Consider the following 17572-nt stretch of genomic DNA (forward strand, 5'->3'; position numbering starts at 1 on the left):
AGTCACAAAAACCCTATCTCCTCCCTACTACGAGAGTTGTAATCCACAAATTATAAATAAATCCTTATTTTGGTATATTTTTCTACCTCTTTATTTGTAGGGGTGTTCGCGGTACGATGCGATTTGATGAGATTTAGATCCCAAACCACAAAATTGTGGTTTGTATTTTTTTTCAAACTGCACCAAATCGCACTTCTAACCAAAACACACTGCAAAATGCGGTTTAGTACGGTGCGGTTTAACCATATTTCTTTTAAATTATAATTATTTTTTAAAAACAAAACTTTTATTTTATTTGAGATTATTAATTTATAGGATTTTTTAGAAAATAACACCACAAAATAACTAAAAATTTGATTATAACACCACAAAATTTCAAACTTTTATTGATTTCACCACCACTTACTAACGCCATCCAAAAAACCGTTAGTGGGCACCACACTTTACACATATCAGTTAACTATTTGATTAAAACAAAGAAAAAAAAAAAGAAAAAACCATAACTCCTAACCCCAGCCACCACCGGCGCCGGTTCTCCCAGCCTCCACCACTGTTACTCCATTCCCGGTTGTCGGCTCCCCCAGAGGACCACCCTGGACTGACGAAACCACCCCTACTCCTCTGCCGCAAGCTCAACCAGGCCTCTTCCGCCATCACCGGTGAAACATCCTCACCCGAGCCCAACCACCAAGCCCAACCAGCGCTTAAAACATCCCAGCCAGCTACGAACGAAAACGATCCACCTTGAAACACCCCGGCCTTGAAAGTTGAAATACGCCATCCCAACCACGATCGTAACGGCCGAAAGCCCGAAAACCACCCTTTTTTTCCCGTTTCAAGGGTGGGGAAAGGGGGTGGTTTTACGCAGTGGTGGCCGAGGTAGGTAGGGAAGGGAGCGCTGGCAGTTGGGCTAGGGTTGTGCGTAGTCGCATCTAGGCTAGGGTGGAGCGCCGGCGGCTGGGGTAGGAAAGGAAAGGAGTGCCGATGATTGGGGTTGGGATGCCAACAGTGGCAGTGGTGATGGTGGGGCTGGTTTTAATTTTTTATTTTTTTAACCAATAATATGGTGACATATGGTATGTGGACCCCACTTAACGATTCTATCCAAAAATCCGTTAAATGGTGTTGAAATCATTTTTTTTTGATTTTTTTGTGGTGTTATAATAAAAGTTTCAAATTTTGTGGTGTTATAATCAAAATTTTGGCTATTTTGTGGTGTTATTTTCTAAAAAATCCTAATTTATAATTCAAACAATAAATTACTTTTTTTTAACTTTTAATTAGCTAATAGTCAAAGATTAGCTCATACTTCGTATATTTTAGTTATGTTAGATTTTTTTTTTAATAAAAATATAATATAGAAACCACAAACTATATCAAAGTGCGATTAAGTCTTAATTTTTTAAAAACCGCACCAAACCGCAAAATTACGGTTTGGTACGGTCCAAACCGCACTACCAATTTATTTTTATGATTGTAGGTTGGAATTTTTATCCTTTACAAAATGTCATTCCGCATTTGCCCTCGCTAGTTGTTAATTGACATGAATACCCCTGTGTTTTTTTTTTATTTGACAAAATTTCCCAGCTTCTTTTCCTCCACCTCTCCCGAAGTCCCTCACAGCCAGTCAGCCACTCCTCTATTTCACTCTGTCGTAAGATTTTCCGACAGAGATGAAGTCTCCATTGAAGCGCCTTCTGAGCTTCCTCCTCCACAGAATAGAAGCAGCTTTTGAGGTCAGATCTCTTATTATGAATTATACAACAAAGACCCAAATATCATGATTTCACTATTTGTATTCAATTTTATGGTTGATTGTTTAATACTCAGAATACTCAAAATTAATTTCTTTTTGATTGATTTTTGTATAATTTTTTAATCATGAATTTGGATTAAAAAAATTGAGTTTGTGTTTCATATTGTTCAATTTTTATGAACTAAATTTCATGGGCCAGTTTATCATCTAAACTCTTCTGAATTATTTAGAAACAACCACAATCGAGAAAAATATATACACAAATTTGATAAATTATGTGATTAGGAATACGGCTTTGTATCTGTTGCATGCGAATTCATAGAGAGATTGTTATATACGCCTTGATACACCATACACCCATGACTATTTTGTTCTATTTTGATAATTGTTTTTCATTTAATCATATTGGTGCACCCGATTGTGTTGGAATAAAGAAAGGGAATTTAATGCGTTACTTCACACTCTTAATTTCTTGGATAATTCTCGTAACACTTTATTTAAGTGGAAGTTTAAGGTGATTAATCACCAGCGTTATACTCTTGTGTAACTCTTATAACCCCTTTTATGAGAATGTTTAAGGTGATTAATTACCACCATCATTCTGATTATTATTCACCTTTGCTGGGATTCTTCTTCTATGTTTTTCTATAAATAGAAGAAGTATTTATTATGTTTCATACACTTAAAAAAATACATATCAAACACAAGCTAAACACATACTCTATATTGGGCATAAGTTACTTGGTTCCAACCTTCCACCCAAAAGTGTCAATGAGTGAAAATGGTGTGTTAACCTTAGGGAACGTGCCGACGAATACAATTGAGCACCTCGGTTGCGTCGGAATTTCGTTTTCAAGTCAGTGAATTTGCTTACGACACACCTTACTCTTCCTACTTTTGTGAGATCAACTTTTCGATCTTGCTTGTTACATTTTATACTATTGCTTTAGATTTCTCTTTTATTTACAACATATTGTATATAACAAATTCCAGGATTCATAGGTTTGTGGTACAGTAGTAGAGTTTTGACCTGGTGTATCATCATTCATCAATTAGTACATTAGTAGCATCCTTTATTCCTTTGTCAAAATATCAGCAACTGCATTCTGAATTCTTCCTTCAAAGACCTGTGTAGTAATTCCCTGCATTATTGGGCTCCAAAAGTTAATTTAGCTGTATTGTGCTGATTATCTATTTCTGCTATTGCTCTCTTGGCTTCTTAAACTAGCATGCTTGATTTCTGGTCTTTTCCGTTAATCCAAGTAAGTGTCAAGTAGATGGCAAAGACCTCAGCTTGGAAGGGTAGATTGACCTTAATGTTGCTTAATCTGCAATGTTCCTGTTGGTAATTAACAGAGTAGCACTCTTATAAGCATTGTTCTCTAATTTTAATTGATAATTGCTTCAGTTTGGTTTTCTTCAAACTAATAATCTTAACTTGCTCAAAAATCTGAGTTGGTGTACATACTGAAAGGAAGATGTAAGAAGTGATATGCTGCTAATTAGTGATTGTTTTGGGCTGAAATTTGCAGGATGGACTTTGTTCATATGATCTATCCTGTGACCAAGTAATTGATCGATCCCCTTGCTATGTTGGCTCGACATACACCGGTTCTCTTTGGAAGCTCTTCATAGGTGGAGAGAGAGGTAAGTTGTTGGACTTGTTACCATCAGTATTTACAGCATTTTATATATCATGGAGTGTTCCAGAATTGCATATCTTGTCCTCTCTATTCAGCGATACCCTATTTGGTTCTTAAGTGCCTTTTCATATCTCAAGGTTAGTGATTTGTTTTGTGATTTATGCTAAACATAAGATGCTTCAATGGTTTGAAATCTTTGAAGTCACTTCTAAGGTCTACCATTTTTTACTTTCTCTCTTTGAATTTTTATCAATATTATTGGATTTTAGGTTGCACATTGTTCATTTTATTTTTAAAAAAAAATTCGCAGTTGTTTTAACGCGTGTATGGTTTTGAATTTATTTTTTTGCATTTTTTTTTTTGGGTTGTGGATTTTTGAACTTTTATTGTGGTTTATAATTGGAATTTGGATTATGTTATGCAATTAATTTGGTTCAATGATGTTCGCATGTTCGGCCTACTACACTACTCATCATTTTTTTTTTTTTTTTGTCAAATTTGCTTTTTCATATCTCGGACTACTACCAAGGCATGTTATCTTGTTAGACTTTTAGTCTATAGATATTTGAAGCCAAAGAATATACTCTTATACAATTAAACCTGAATTTAGAGCAATGGTCTTATAGCCTTGAAGGATTTGATCTTGATATTTACCCAGCTTTTGCCTTACTCTTATACAAATTTAAACCTGAATTTTTTTTTACTTATTACTGGTAGCTCATAGCTTAGATGGATCATTGACAAATCGTTTTACTTATTAGAATGCATATTTGATTGATTGAGGATCTTTTATGATATGGAAGTAGTGAAATTACTTATCAACTTGAATTTCCCTTTAAAAGGCCAACATGGCCGCTCCCCAGGCATATTTGTCGACGTTGTCCAAATCTTGGATAAATTGGACGTATAAAGTCGACCAATGTTGCCCGATCCTTGCGGAGCAATGAGACAAGATACAATCAATAGGCAAATAGCCTTGATTCTCGTCTCATCTTGTCTGTTAGAATCGGTGCAAATGGTTCTCAAGGTGTCTAAACTATTTTTTTTTTTTTTTCATTTCCAAAAAGAGAAAAAACACGCTGAAAGGCTGTTAGGTCTCTATTCTTCTCGGGGACAAGTGTTTTGCCCTTAATGGGCAAGTTGGTCAAAAACAGAACGTCATCGAGTGTAACATTCATGTTTTGACCGCAAATATGAAAACATAAAGAATCTAAGTAGGGTTTAACTAGAATATAGTAGCGCATAAATGTGTTTAGTAACGGGATGGGAAAATTGGTTGGTTCATTCTGGACAAGCTCTAACATCCTAAGTAAAGTGCTTCCCGCACCATTTGACCATATTATTTCGCTAATTTTTGTTTTAAAAAAAACATCGGTGTCGAAGGACCTTTTAAGTTGAAGCAATGTATCAAGTTTCGAAACTGCTTTTCCTTTAGGAGTTTCGTAGACACCAATGTTTCTCTTAAAACAAAAATTAGCGAAATAATAGGGTCAAATGGTGCGGGAAGCACTTTACTTAGGATGTTAGAGCTTGTCCCAAATGAACCAACCAATTTTCCCATCCCGTTACTGAACACATTTTTGCACTACTATATTCTAGTTAACCCCTACTTAGATTCCTTCTGTTTTCATGTTTGCGGTCAAAACATGAACGTCACACTCGAGGACGTTCTAAAGGGCAAAGCTCTTGTTCCTGAGAAGAGTAGAGACCTAACAGCCTTTCAGCGTGTTTTTTCTCTTTCTGGAAATGAAAAAAAAATTAGTTTAGACACGTTGAGAAGCATTTGCACCGATTCTAACAGACAAGATGCGACGAGAATCAAGGCTATTGATTGTATCTTGTCTCATTGCTCCGCAAGGATCAGGGCAACATTGCTTGACTTCATACGTCCAATTTATCGAATATTTGGATAACGTTGACAAATATGCTTGGGGAGCAGCCAAGTTGGCCTTTTTGTATCAAGGTTTGAAGCAGTGGAAGAAAGAAGATTTGTCAATGATCCATCTAAGCTATGAGTAGTCAAGATATATTTAAGAAAATAAAAATGTTTAAAGCATGAAGAAGAATTAGAGACTGAAGACATAAAATTAAGAGTAATAGATGTATTTTTAGAGGAAAACAAGGGCTTGTTTGGTTGCCTTTAGTTTCCATGGGCACTCAAAATTCACATGAATTTCCTTTTGGGTATGTTAATTGGTTGACATTAAAAAGCAAAAATGGGGGAAGTCACAATTCATGGGAATTTTCACTTCCCACAAAACATGGGAAGTTACTTACCCACCCCTCCCTTGGTCATTTACAATTCCCATGATTTATAAATTCCCACGTGACAACCAAATATATTTATGTAATTCCTAGGAATTTTAATAAAGGAAGTAATTTCCCACGAATTAGAATTTCCCATGGGAATTTACTTCCTACATCAACCAAACAAGCCCCAAGATGTTTAATTTTAAGAGTAATGTTCGAAAATACGCCATATATAGTTATTTTGCATTATGAAATTGGACTCATATTATAAAAATTTATTATGTCCTGACTGGTTGACTCATACATTATGATATGGAGGAACAGAGGGTAGTAGTGTGATATGTTATGTCAACATCCCCTTTATTGAGTTGTCAAAGAGGTATGCTACATTTTGTAAATATTTCTTAATCAATTGAACTCATGCAACTACTCTAATTTGTGTTCCTTTTATTTTTTTCTATTTTGTTTGCTTAGTTGTTACAAGTAATAAGTTGCTTTTTTAAATTACAATGGAAATCCCATAGTTAATTACAATAACAATATTGCTCAGCTCGCTTCTATTTCTTAGGGCCTTGCTATAATGTGTCTATGTTGCTTATCAAGTCTTTTTTATGTAAATGTATTTACTGTTATAACAAAATAAAGTAAATACCAAGAGTAACCTAAAGTACTAATAATTAATTACTTCTACTTTTTTTAAATAATGTGAATGCCTTCATCTTTTGTCCAAACCTTGGAAGTGGTACTCATGAATCAAATTTTGTCCTTTGTTCATCTTGTGCTTTAGGTTGAAGTTATGAGTCCTTTAGTTCATTACACTTTGACTAAAACGAGATTATGTGTTGATTTGCTTTATTGTTTAACCTGTACAATTAACGTGCTTTAAGATGTGTATAGTTTGAGGCAATTGGGTATTTAAAATTGCATCATAGCAATTCGTGTGTATATGAAGGATATTAGCTTAATTGGTAAAGCACTATGCTATCGCGTATAAGATGTGGGTTCAACTCCTACATAGCCTAGATAAAGATTGTTTATGATTGATGTGTCCTACAAGATAGTAATGGAGGAAGAGATGAAGAGAGCTTAGAGAATAGCGATGTAATAAAAGGAGAAGGTGAGAGGGGGATCAAGTAGGAATTGAGAAGGAAAAAAAAAAGGCATTTGAAACCGATTTTAAAGCATATTTGACAAGATATTTAGCATTTTTTTTTTGAAAAAAAAAAATAAAAAAAATTCAAAGAAAGACATTATCAGAGTATAGTTTGTTTCATGATAAAACAATGTCCCAAGCAAAAAAGCAATAGAATGTTTTATGAAATATGTAAAACTATAAAGGATGGGTGAAAAAGAGAGTGAGGGAAAGGAAAGGAATCAAATTTAAAATAGACTAATTAAAATTTGCAAAATCGGAGGAGAGGGAAAACAATATGCTAAGCAAGTAGATGAGAGATGATGCAGGGCAATAGTTAAAGGCTGAGAACAATTTTAAGAGTATCTTATAATTTAAGATATTTTAAGAATTGCACAAAAACCATCAGATACGAGTGAGTAGTCTCTGTCTCTCTGATAATGATTCAAAATATCGACCATGAACTTCAATCAATTTAAATTCCGTAAATTCTTGAACATTATCTGTACATGTAAAATCATTTAACATAAAATGATGTAACTGTATCAAATGTACGTACAATATGTATACCAGTATGCTATGGACAGACCTAGCAACAAATGTGCTACATTCATTTGTAACATTATATTCTGTAGCAAGCAGAAGCCATTTTCTGTTCAGGATTATGAACGTATATTCTAAACAATTTCAGGTTCTGAACTCGAAATATCACATTAGGGAACCGAAGCTACAACGCTAGATGTTAAAGTGAAATAGTCTGAAACAGTGGCGTCGAAACAAATATATCCTGCTTTGCTGATAAATGCCAAGTCTCCTAGCTCTCGCAGGTTGAATCGCAGCATGATATGTTCAGGTGGGTCAATAACAAGGCATAGAAGAAACCCTGTTGCTATGAACGATGCCTTCTTTAAAGACTCAAGGTGATGCATTCGGAACCAAGCACAATGCTGAGTATGTGGTAGCATTCCCCTAATTCCATTAACCTGCAATCAAAAGCCCCCAACAAAATAAGTACTGAAATTCCTTTCTTGGCTTATGTAGATATAATTGAGATCGACTGTCAGCTGTTTGAGTGTACCTCTTTGTACATCTTCCAAGTTAACTGTCCTATACAGACTGTCAAAATCTTGTCCGATATATTCATTGAAACTGGTACATGTGATTAAAAGAAAGAAAGAAACAAGTGAAGAGATCCGGCATATACTTAAATACTGAGTACTGAAGTAGTGACGACAAAAGATAGAAGATGAGAAGCTAGGCCGGACCTCTTTTAGTAGTTGACACATATGCTTGAATCATCTCCCTGAAGTGCTCGGGTTCTTTAGAAGATTGAATTGGGTTTTCGAGATCATTATTTTCGACATTTGCATTCGTGGCGGGAAGTGTGAAGACAGAGGAAAGAGATGAACAGAATTTCGAAGGTTTCTGATTTCAGTTGTTGATGTCACTCTAGTTAAATTTTCTGGTATATTGGTGACAGTGGATCAACAAATTCGTGCCATGTAATTCTACAGATTGTATTTAAATGACTTCCCATCTTCTTATTACTATGGTGCCGTACAATGTACAAATTTATAAAGTATTTACCCATCTATACTTATTTATTAAAAAGCGTTTATAAAATTGTTTATGTGCCTTGGGTTTTAAACACTAGACCTTGAGGGTACGAGGTTTAACTCTTTACCATCTTAGCTAATAAATAATTCATGTCATTTGTACAAATAAATATAACTATAAATAACACGCACCAATTAAAAAAAAACGAGATAAGCAGTTTGTAAAAAAATTAAGAGGAATAAAATCAGTATTTCTCAAACAATAGAGTATTAAAAATTGTTTTCTATACTCTTTGTTAATTAGTAACATTATGTTTAACATTTATGCATAACATACATAATAGATATAATATATTTCATAAAATAATAATTTGATCAAAGTGGTAACCCGGTGCAACGTTCGGGCCGCGTACTAGTTTATTAATAATTGTTGAAAATAAGCTAATAATCTAGAAAATTCTTGAAATATCTTGTGTAAGAAAAAATCTAGCATAAATATCTAGTAGTTAGAATTAGAAGGATCTAGATAAAAGTCTACCACCTAGTTTTATCTAGATAAAAATAGAAACATATAGAAGTAAATTGTTGAGGTAAGTCCGTGGAATTATAACCGACATTAGTGCAATAATACTCATCTTTGCAACCTATCACGTACTACTTCTACTCCCATTTCTAACATTTGGTATCAAGAGCCACAAATTCCCAAAGCCTTTGTATATTATCATACACATATTAGCCCAAACATAATATAATGGCCAATAAAAATATAAGTTTTCCTATTCCAAATTTTGGGGGAGAAAATTATGATTTTTGGAAAATCAAAATGAAGACAATGCTAACATTGTATGGATTATGGAGTTATGCCGACAAAGGCTATAACGAACCTGAAGTTGAAAGCAGCCTAAGTGATGCTCAAAGGAAGCGACTTGAGGAAGAAAGGATGAAGGGTGCAAAGGCATTATATCTCATACAAAATGCGGTGAAGGATACAATTTTTTCAAGAATTATGAGAGCTAATACAACAAAAGAGGCATGGGAGATTCTACAACAAGAGTTTCAGGGAAATAGCAAGGTGAGAAGTATTAAACTTCAATCTTTAAGAAGAGATTTTGAAAATTTAAAGATGAAAGATAATAAGTTGGTTAAAGATTATTTTTCAAAAATTATTGAGATTGTTTAATCAAATGAAATCATATGGAGAAGAAATTTCGGATGAAAAAATTGTGAAGAAAATTTTAGTATCATTAAATGACAAATTTGATAATATAGTTACAATAATTGAACAAACAAAAGATTTATCCAACATAGCTGTTGAACAACTTATGGGATCTCTGGAGTCCCATGAACAAAGAAAAAATCGTCAAAATAATGATGAAGATATGATGGAGACCGCGTTGGCAGCAAAGTTTTCCCTTAAACCGGGAGAAATCAAAAGAAATGGGTCTATGACAAAAGGCCGAGGGTGAAGATGAAGAAGATTCACCAAAATACAAAGGTATGGAGAATAAATTATTTTGTAAAATTTGTAAGAGGACTAACCATGATAGTGCAGATTGTTACTTCAAAGGGAAAGTAGAATGTTGGATATGCAAAAATTTCGGCCATGTTGAAAAGAATTACAGGTTCAAGAAAACTGATGTGGAAATTGCCAATTTTGGCAAGGAAGATAATGAAGAAAGCTTGTTCTAAAGACGAAAATAAGGAGGTTGCTAATGACAAGTGCATTAGCAGAAATATTTGGTGACATGAGCACCAAAATTAGAAGGAAAAAAAAAGGAGATCAATAGATTCGAGAAGAAAATTTTGGGAGATACCTGGTGACACGAGCATCAGTTGAAAAGATGGTAACACGGGTACCAAAATAGAACAACAAATAAAGGTTGGTAACATGAGTACCAACGCAAAGACAAGAAGAAAAGTCAAGATTAGAAGTTGTCTGTGACAAGAAGAAAAAAACAACATCAGAGGTCGTTGGTGACAAGAGCATCAACAAAAACTGAAAGAACATTTTGAGAAGACAACTTGAAGTTCAAGATTTTTCTGATTAAGGGGGAGTGTTGAAAATAAGCTAAATATCTAGTAGTTAGAACTAGAAGGATCTAGATAAAAGTCTACCACCTAGTTTTATCTAGATAAAAATAGAAACATATAGAAGTAAATTGTTGAGGTAAGTCCGTGGAATTATAACCGACATTAGTTAGTATAAATAGGAGCATACTTGCATGTATTCACTTCACTCAAGCCATGCAATAATAATCATCTTTGCAACCCATCACGTACTACTTCTACTCCCATTTCTAACAATAATACCCCGTAATAGTAAATTGAAATAGAGTTAGGGCCTCGTCTAATTGACTAAACTGAGCCGAAATAAACTAAACTGAACTGAATATTTTATGAGAGAAGGAAATCAAGATAAGAAGTGAAACTGAACTGAACTGAACTTATTGTAGCTGAACTAAAGTGAAGTTATTGGAGCTGAAATAAACTGAACTAAAGTGAAATAAACTGAACTAAACTTAAATGACTTATGTAACATTTTTTTAAAAAAATTTAAATTTATTAATATATATCCTTTAAATTCTTATGTGTTACAAATATATATAAATTAAAATTATTAAAAGAGTTTTAATTTTTTTTAATAGAATTCTTTTTTTAAAAAAAAAAAAAAAAACATTTTGGAGCGAAAAATTTTCACAAAATTATGACAAGTGTCCCTCCGGTGATTAATTTAGTATATAATATAGATAGATAGATGGTTTAGACCCATTTTAATTTTTGTTGACTTTAGGGGTACAAGCTCAATCAACGATTGGACTTTAGAGTCAATCAGTCAATGAAGCCCGATATGAGAATTGTGCGACACAAACCAAAGAAACCACAGAAGATCCCGTTATAAAAAAAATAAATAAATAAATAAAAAATAAAAATAAAAAAATACTCCCTCCGTTTTATAATGTTAGTCTCATATACAATTAATCATATAAAATAAGAAAATAAATATATTTGGAATCTAACATTAAAATATAACATAATTCATAATTAGTTTACCTTATTTAACTCTTTTTTTTATTAGGAAAGCACAAGTCATAATTGCATAATTTAAGGTAAAAATTTCTTTACTTAGAGTCATGTCATCAATTCACAATCAATTAATTCCAAAAAAAAATCAAGTTATAAATGAAATATATTCAATATAGATAAATCTTGTTAAAACGCCCAAAATAGTATATGGGACTAACATTATGAAATAGAAAGGAAGAGATTGATGAAGTCAGGCCAACGAGACAACTATTAGTATACAAGTTAGCTCTTTAAAACCTTTTAATCGCAAAAAGGAAAAAGTAAGGGTCTGTTCTGATTTACTTAACTGAAGTGAAATGGTTGGATTTGAAGTGAAATGAATTGAAACTAAGCTGCAAAGAACATGCCCTAAGTAGTAGCCGTCATTAGGGAGTGGGAAATAACTGCAATGCATAACCACCATCTAAAAATTCTATATAAGCAGTAAGAGGCATCAGTATTAAGGACATTAAACCAAACAATCATCATCGCACTTTACATGTTCCGTAGGTTTAATAGTTCTTAGTTCATTAGCATTCTAGCTTAGGCTTAGTTTAGCAATAGCGATAAAATTAGAATGAAAATGAGCATTAAATTATAGAAGGGACTTTGTCCTACCCGAGATAATTTAGAAAGGGATTGTAATCTTAAATGAACATTTTTTTTTTTTTTCAATTATTGAAGAGTGTAATTTTTATTACTAAATGGTCAGTTTTTAATGTGTTCAATTTTTATCAATAAATGTTCATATTTTTTTACCTAAATGTTCATTTTATAGATTGTGTTCCAGCTATACTAGCTACAAGGGTGCAGCATAAGCTATTTGTCATATACTTAGGAGACTTTGAGCAATATGATGGGAAAATTTGATGATTTGGCAAATAAAGGGGGGTAAAATTAAATTTTTTTAAAAAAATAAGATTATAAAGGGTAATACTCCTAGCTTTGTAATTTCCGAACCTACATGAACACTACTTTGAGAAATATTTTTTAAGTGAACACTATTTTAATAATTTATTTATTTATTAACACCAATTTGGCAAATCGTTCAATACTTACAACGAACTACTGTCAATTTTTTTTTATTTAATTTTTTTTTAAACATTAATTACTTTAATTGACATGTAAAATATTTCACCAATAATAGTGAGTACTACTGATGAACTTGAAAAGAATTGAATGACATCAATAATAAGACAATAACAACAATTACAAAATGGTATAGTAGTATCTTTAATGTATACTTCTTCAGTTACACAATTTATATTGTGTGTACATTCTCAGTGTTGTTATGTGGTTTTCATTATACTGTGTATGTGATGGTATTTGTGTAATACGATATAGACTCCAATAATGATTCGAAATAAATATTATGTGTACATTCTCTGTGTTTTTATGTGGCTTTCATTATATTGTGTATGTGATGGATGTTAGTATGGTACAGTGTTTGTGTAATACGATACAGTTACAGCCTCCAATAATGATTTGAAATAAATATCAGTACATGAAATTCAATTTTAAGCTTTTCTGAGTATTGAACATTATCTGTACAAGTAAAATCAATGAAATAATATAATTGTATCTGTACGTATAATATGCTAAGTCAGACCTAGCAGCAAATATGCCACATTCATCTGTAACATTATATTCTGTAACAAGAAGCCATTTTCTGCTTAGGATTATACACGTATATGCCAAACAATTTCAGGTTATGAACTCGTAATATCACCCATAGCTTGGGGAGCAAACAAAATCTAAAATACTTTGTTGAGCAGCTCTATACTCTGATTCAGTGGCGTTGAAACCGATATATCCTGCTTTGCTGATAAATGCCAAGTCTCCTAGCTCCCGGAGGTTGAATCGCAGCATGATCTCTTCAGGTGGGTCAGTAACAAGGCACAAAAGAAGCCCTGCTGCTATGAATGATGCCTTCTTTAAAGACTCATAATGATGCATTTGGAACCAACCACAATGCGTCGTGTTTGGAAACATTCCCCTAATTCCTCTTCCATTAACCTGCAATCAAAAGCCCCCAACAAATAAGTACTGAAATTCTTTTTTTTTTTTTTGGCTTTTGTAGATATAATTGGAATCAACTATAAGCTGTTTGAGTGTACCTTTTCGTACATCTCCCACTTCACATTGTATATTTGAAAGCGTAAAATCTTGTCTGATATAGTCACTATAACTGATGCATAATGTGAATAAAAGAAAGAAAGAAACAAGTTAAGAGATCCGGCATATACTTAACTACTGAGTACATACTGAAGTAGTGATGACAAAGATAGAAAATGAGATGCTAGCCCGGACCTACTCTTGGTTCTCTGGATTTCTCATACGCTTGAATTATATCCCTGAAGTGTTCACTTAGTATGACAGCCTCACAGGCGAAAGTAATGTTGGGAAATTTCTCGAAGCTACCATCCAGTTCGAGTAAATCCACAGCAAACTCTCTAGGAGAAGCATTTCCTGAAATATATAAATCATCAAAAGTTTGACCTACTTAAGCAAATGAACTACCAATTTCCACTTACAAGGCTTGTCACAGCATAATTTTTGTTTGTTCATATTCCAATCAAGTGTTCGACTTCAGGCAACGACCTTGTATAACTTTGAGTCCATCACAACTTCAATCGAAATTTAAGGAAAATTTGTAGGAAAACACCTTTCATAATACACATTTGCAAATAAAGGTCTTGTACAAACTAGTTTTTTTTGTAGAAAAATGGATTTCTTCAACATTTCTGTTTGTAGGCACGTCCAACAATTTACTCCCAAAACAAAACTCATTATAAGTACTCTAAGAACCTTGCTTAAACTTATTAGTTATTATTGATTATTTGTTAATTAATCCCGAAAAATACCCTGATTTGAAATTGAAGAGTAATTGCAAGAGTAGTTTGGGAAATTTTTCATACAAATAAGGTGAAATTTTCTAAATCAAAACCATGAATGATTCATAAAACATCACAATTTTGTAAATTCACACCCAAATTGAGAACCCTAATATCAAATTAAAGCTTGCTAAATTATCCCCAAATTAAAACCCTAAGTTCAAATTGAAGAGTATGAAAAAAGTTTTGCAGTAAATTATATGTAATTAATGTTTAAACTAAGCAAATTAAAACTGAAAATAATTACATTCTTCATTAAAGAAGAAAAGAAAATTAAAATACTTCGTATGTCAGAACAACCTTCACAACAAATAATGTGAATGGCACTGATAATTTCTATTTTCTCCTATATAATACATTTTCACAATCAATTTAAGAACCCTTTCTTTGTCATAATAATCAGACTTTAAATCAATCAACAATAACAATAATTTCATACATTCCCACCAAAAAACATGTATTAAATGTTACAGAAATTATAATAAAAACAGGACAATGAAATTAACAAGAAATACTTACCAAACATGAAATTGAGTTGAGAAGAGCCAAGAAAATGAAAAAGGGAGACAGTATCATTATCAGAAGCGTTAACAAGATTATCGAGAATGCATTTCAAGTTAATCATCTTGTTGATCATAGCATTTTTTAGCTCAAAGTTGATCAAACCAGAGGACTTGAACCAAAGATGTCCTACAACCTCGATTTCCGTGTTCCGAACCGTGATCTCCAAACCATTCTCTTTAACTTCGATCAACCCCAAACCATTTGGATTAAAAATGGTATCGGTTAGAGATTCCAATGCCAGTTTCAGTTTACTTGCTGGGTTTACTTCAAAGCGAAAACTCAAAATTGGCGTTTCTTGGAAAGTGTTAATTTGATCATCTTTTATAGGTTCTTGAATTGGGGTTTTGGGTTCATTAGAAGATTGAATTGGATTTTCGACATTGATGGTTTCGAGATCTTCGAGAGATTGAATTGGGTTTTGGAGATCCTTTTTTTCTGATTTCATGGCGGGAAGAATGAAGACAGAGGAAAGAGATAAACAGAATTTCAAAGGTTTCTAATTTTAGTTATTACTATCACTCTAGTTGAATTTTCTGGTATTGGAGATCTGGAAAAATGAGAAATTAAAGAGCAGAAACTTATTTAATAGTAAGCAATAATTTGTATTTATTGTTTTTAATAAAGGGTTCGAATTATGATGAAATGAAATTACTATGGATAGCAACAAATTCCCGCCATGTAATTCTACAGATTGTGTTTACTAGTAAATGACTTCCCAACTTTTTTGATTACTAGACTAGAGTAGAGCAGTGTTAGACCCATTTTGTATTGGTTGACTTTAGAGGTTCAAGTAATGTTCAATCCACTTTGGATCTTAGAGTCGATGAAGCCCAATATGAGATTGAGAATTGTGTAGCCCAAACTAAAGCCAATTGTTAACGAACATCAATTTTTAGCTTTACAGTTCTCAATCTCAATTCTGTAGCATTCTAGGCTTAGCAGTCTAGATTAGTTTAGCGATAGCCACAGCATTAGTATGATAACGAACATCAATTTTTTAAAAAAGATTATCCGACTCCAGATAATTTAAAAAGGGTTTGTAATATAAATTAAAACTGAAAATTTCATCATACACCCAGGTGTACCATGCTCATGGTACACCTGGTCAAAATACATGAGTAATAAAAATGTGGAAAGAACATTGTATACAAATACAAAGTACACGAGCAAAAAAAAAAATCAAAACGATTCTCCTCTTGATTTAAAAGATTGATTTGTTATTTTTATTCCTTGATACATTATTTACATTCCATATTACTTTTGATAAACAAAATCACATTTTTTTTTGTTAAGAGAAAGAAATTGGGTTTATAGAGAGATAAACTATGGTAAATTTTGAATTTCAAAGTGATTTAATGTTATTTCGGAGTTGATTTTATCATTTTGATGAATCATTAAATTGGAAGATTGATGTAATTGACAAATTCGTTGTTGAGAGAAAAGGTATTTTCAAATATTTTTTGTTATCAATTTTTATGTTTTGGTGTTATTTTCTAAGGTTGAAGATGGTGTTCTTCCTATTTTGATGAATGTTCTTTTTATCATTTTTTTAATTGCAATGAAATATGTTTATTAAGTCTGATCAATATGTTCTTTGAGTCTAAACTATATGTTCTTTACAATACAAACAATGTTCTTTAAGGTAATATATATTAATCATGTTCTTTGGTTATAATAATACAAAATATGGTCTTTGGGTATAATAATACAAATTATGTTCTTTTTACTTATATAATATTTTCTTATATTTTGAATTTCGAATTTTTTAAATTTAAGAAAGAAATTTTGAATTATATTTGTGTAAAATTAATTTTAGATAAAGAAATTTTTTATATCTGAATATTTTCTAATTCAAATGTAATATTTTGAAATTACTTGACATTAAATTATTGGTAAAACTCAATTCATAATTATGTTTTACCTTTTTGATAATTAGTATCTCATAATATATTGTGTTCTTTATATTTCAGTGATATGTTCTTTTATAAATTCATGATACACTTTATAATTATTTGCTATGTTCTTTCCGCTTTAATTTGGGTGTACCATGTGCATGGTACACCCGGGTGTACAAACCACAAATTGGTTGTGGGCAACCATTGTGGTTATTACTTATTTTATTAATTTCTCCATCTTCCACCTTACTTATAACCACACTTATACCCATTTAATAATCAATGTATCTCAATAGTTAACCACAACTTTTTAGTTATATATATTTTCTCTCTCATACTTTTACCCAACCCCACCACACAATCTCTCTCTTAGATCCTAGCATATACATTTGCCACATCACCAAAGACATCCATTAAAGACAAAATGTGATTATTATTTTAATCAATAATCAAAACTTGTAACTAGTTATTTTCATAACCTGGTTAGTACTTTTTTCAACAAAATTTTTTCTCTCTTCATTTTTTTACTTGTAATACTTTTTCACTTTCTCTCTCCCCTTAACCAAGTCAATTGGTTAATGGCTGGCTTTACGAAATAGAGGTTAGTGTAAGGCCGTAAGGGTCTTTCCACTCCATTACCTAGCAAATAGTAATCGCCATCCTCATTTGATTATATTTCGTTAGGGTCCATGCTCAAATGATCTTCCTAACTTAAATCTTTCCTTTCTTCATCCTCTACCTCGACATCACCATAAGAATCCTAACACACTCTCATTTTTCTATTGAAGGGCAGATTTTCATGGTTTATCATAAAAATCT

The 17572-nt window shown here is 32.4% G+C and overlaps 1 long non-coding RNA gene across 2 annotated transcripts; it reads left to right on the top strand.

The window, feature by feature from the left end:
• The first annotated feature begins 1500 nt into the window (after nt 1–1500).
• LOC145576293 (uncharacterized) lies at nt 1501–8389 on the top strand. Of its 2 annotated transcripts, XR_014098351.1 has the most exons (4): nt 1501–1736; nt 3289–3403; nt 7473–7732; nt 7823–8389. It is a non-coding gene; the product is annotated as an uncharacterized LOC145576293 (long non-coding RNA). The 2 variants fall into 2 exon arrangements; XR_014098350.1 differs by lacking the exon at nt 7823–8389 and having other exon boundaries at nt 1506–1736; nt 7473–7780.
• The last annotated feature ends 9183 nt before the right edge of the window (nt 8390–17572 follow it).

The sequence above is a fragment of the Chenopodium album genome, chromosome 13 (assembly GCF_948465745.1).
Source record: "Chenopodium album chromosome 13, dcCheAlbu1.1, whole genome shotgun sequence".
NCBI classification, from domain to species: Eukaryota; Viridiplantae; Streptophyta; class Magnoliopsida; order Caryophyllales; family Amaranthaceae; genus Chenopodium; species Chenopodium album.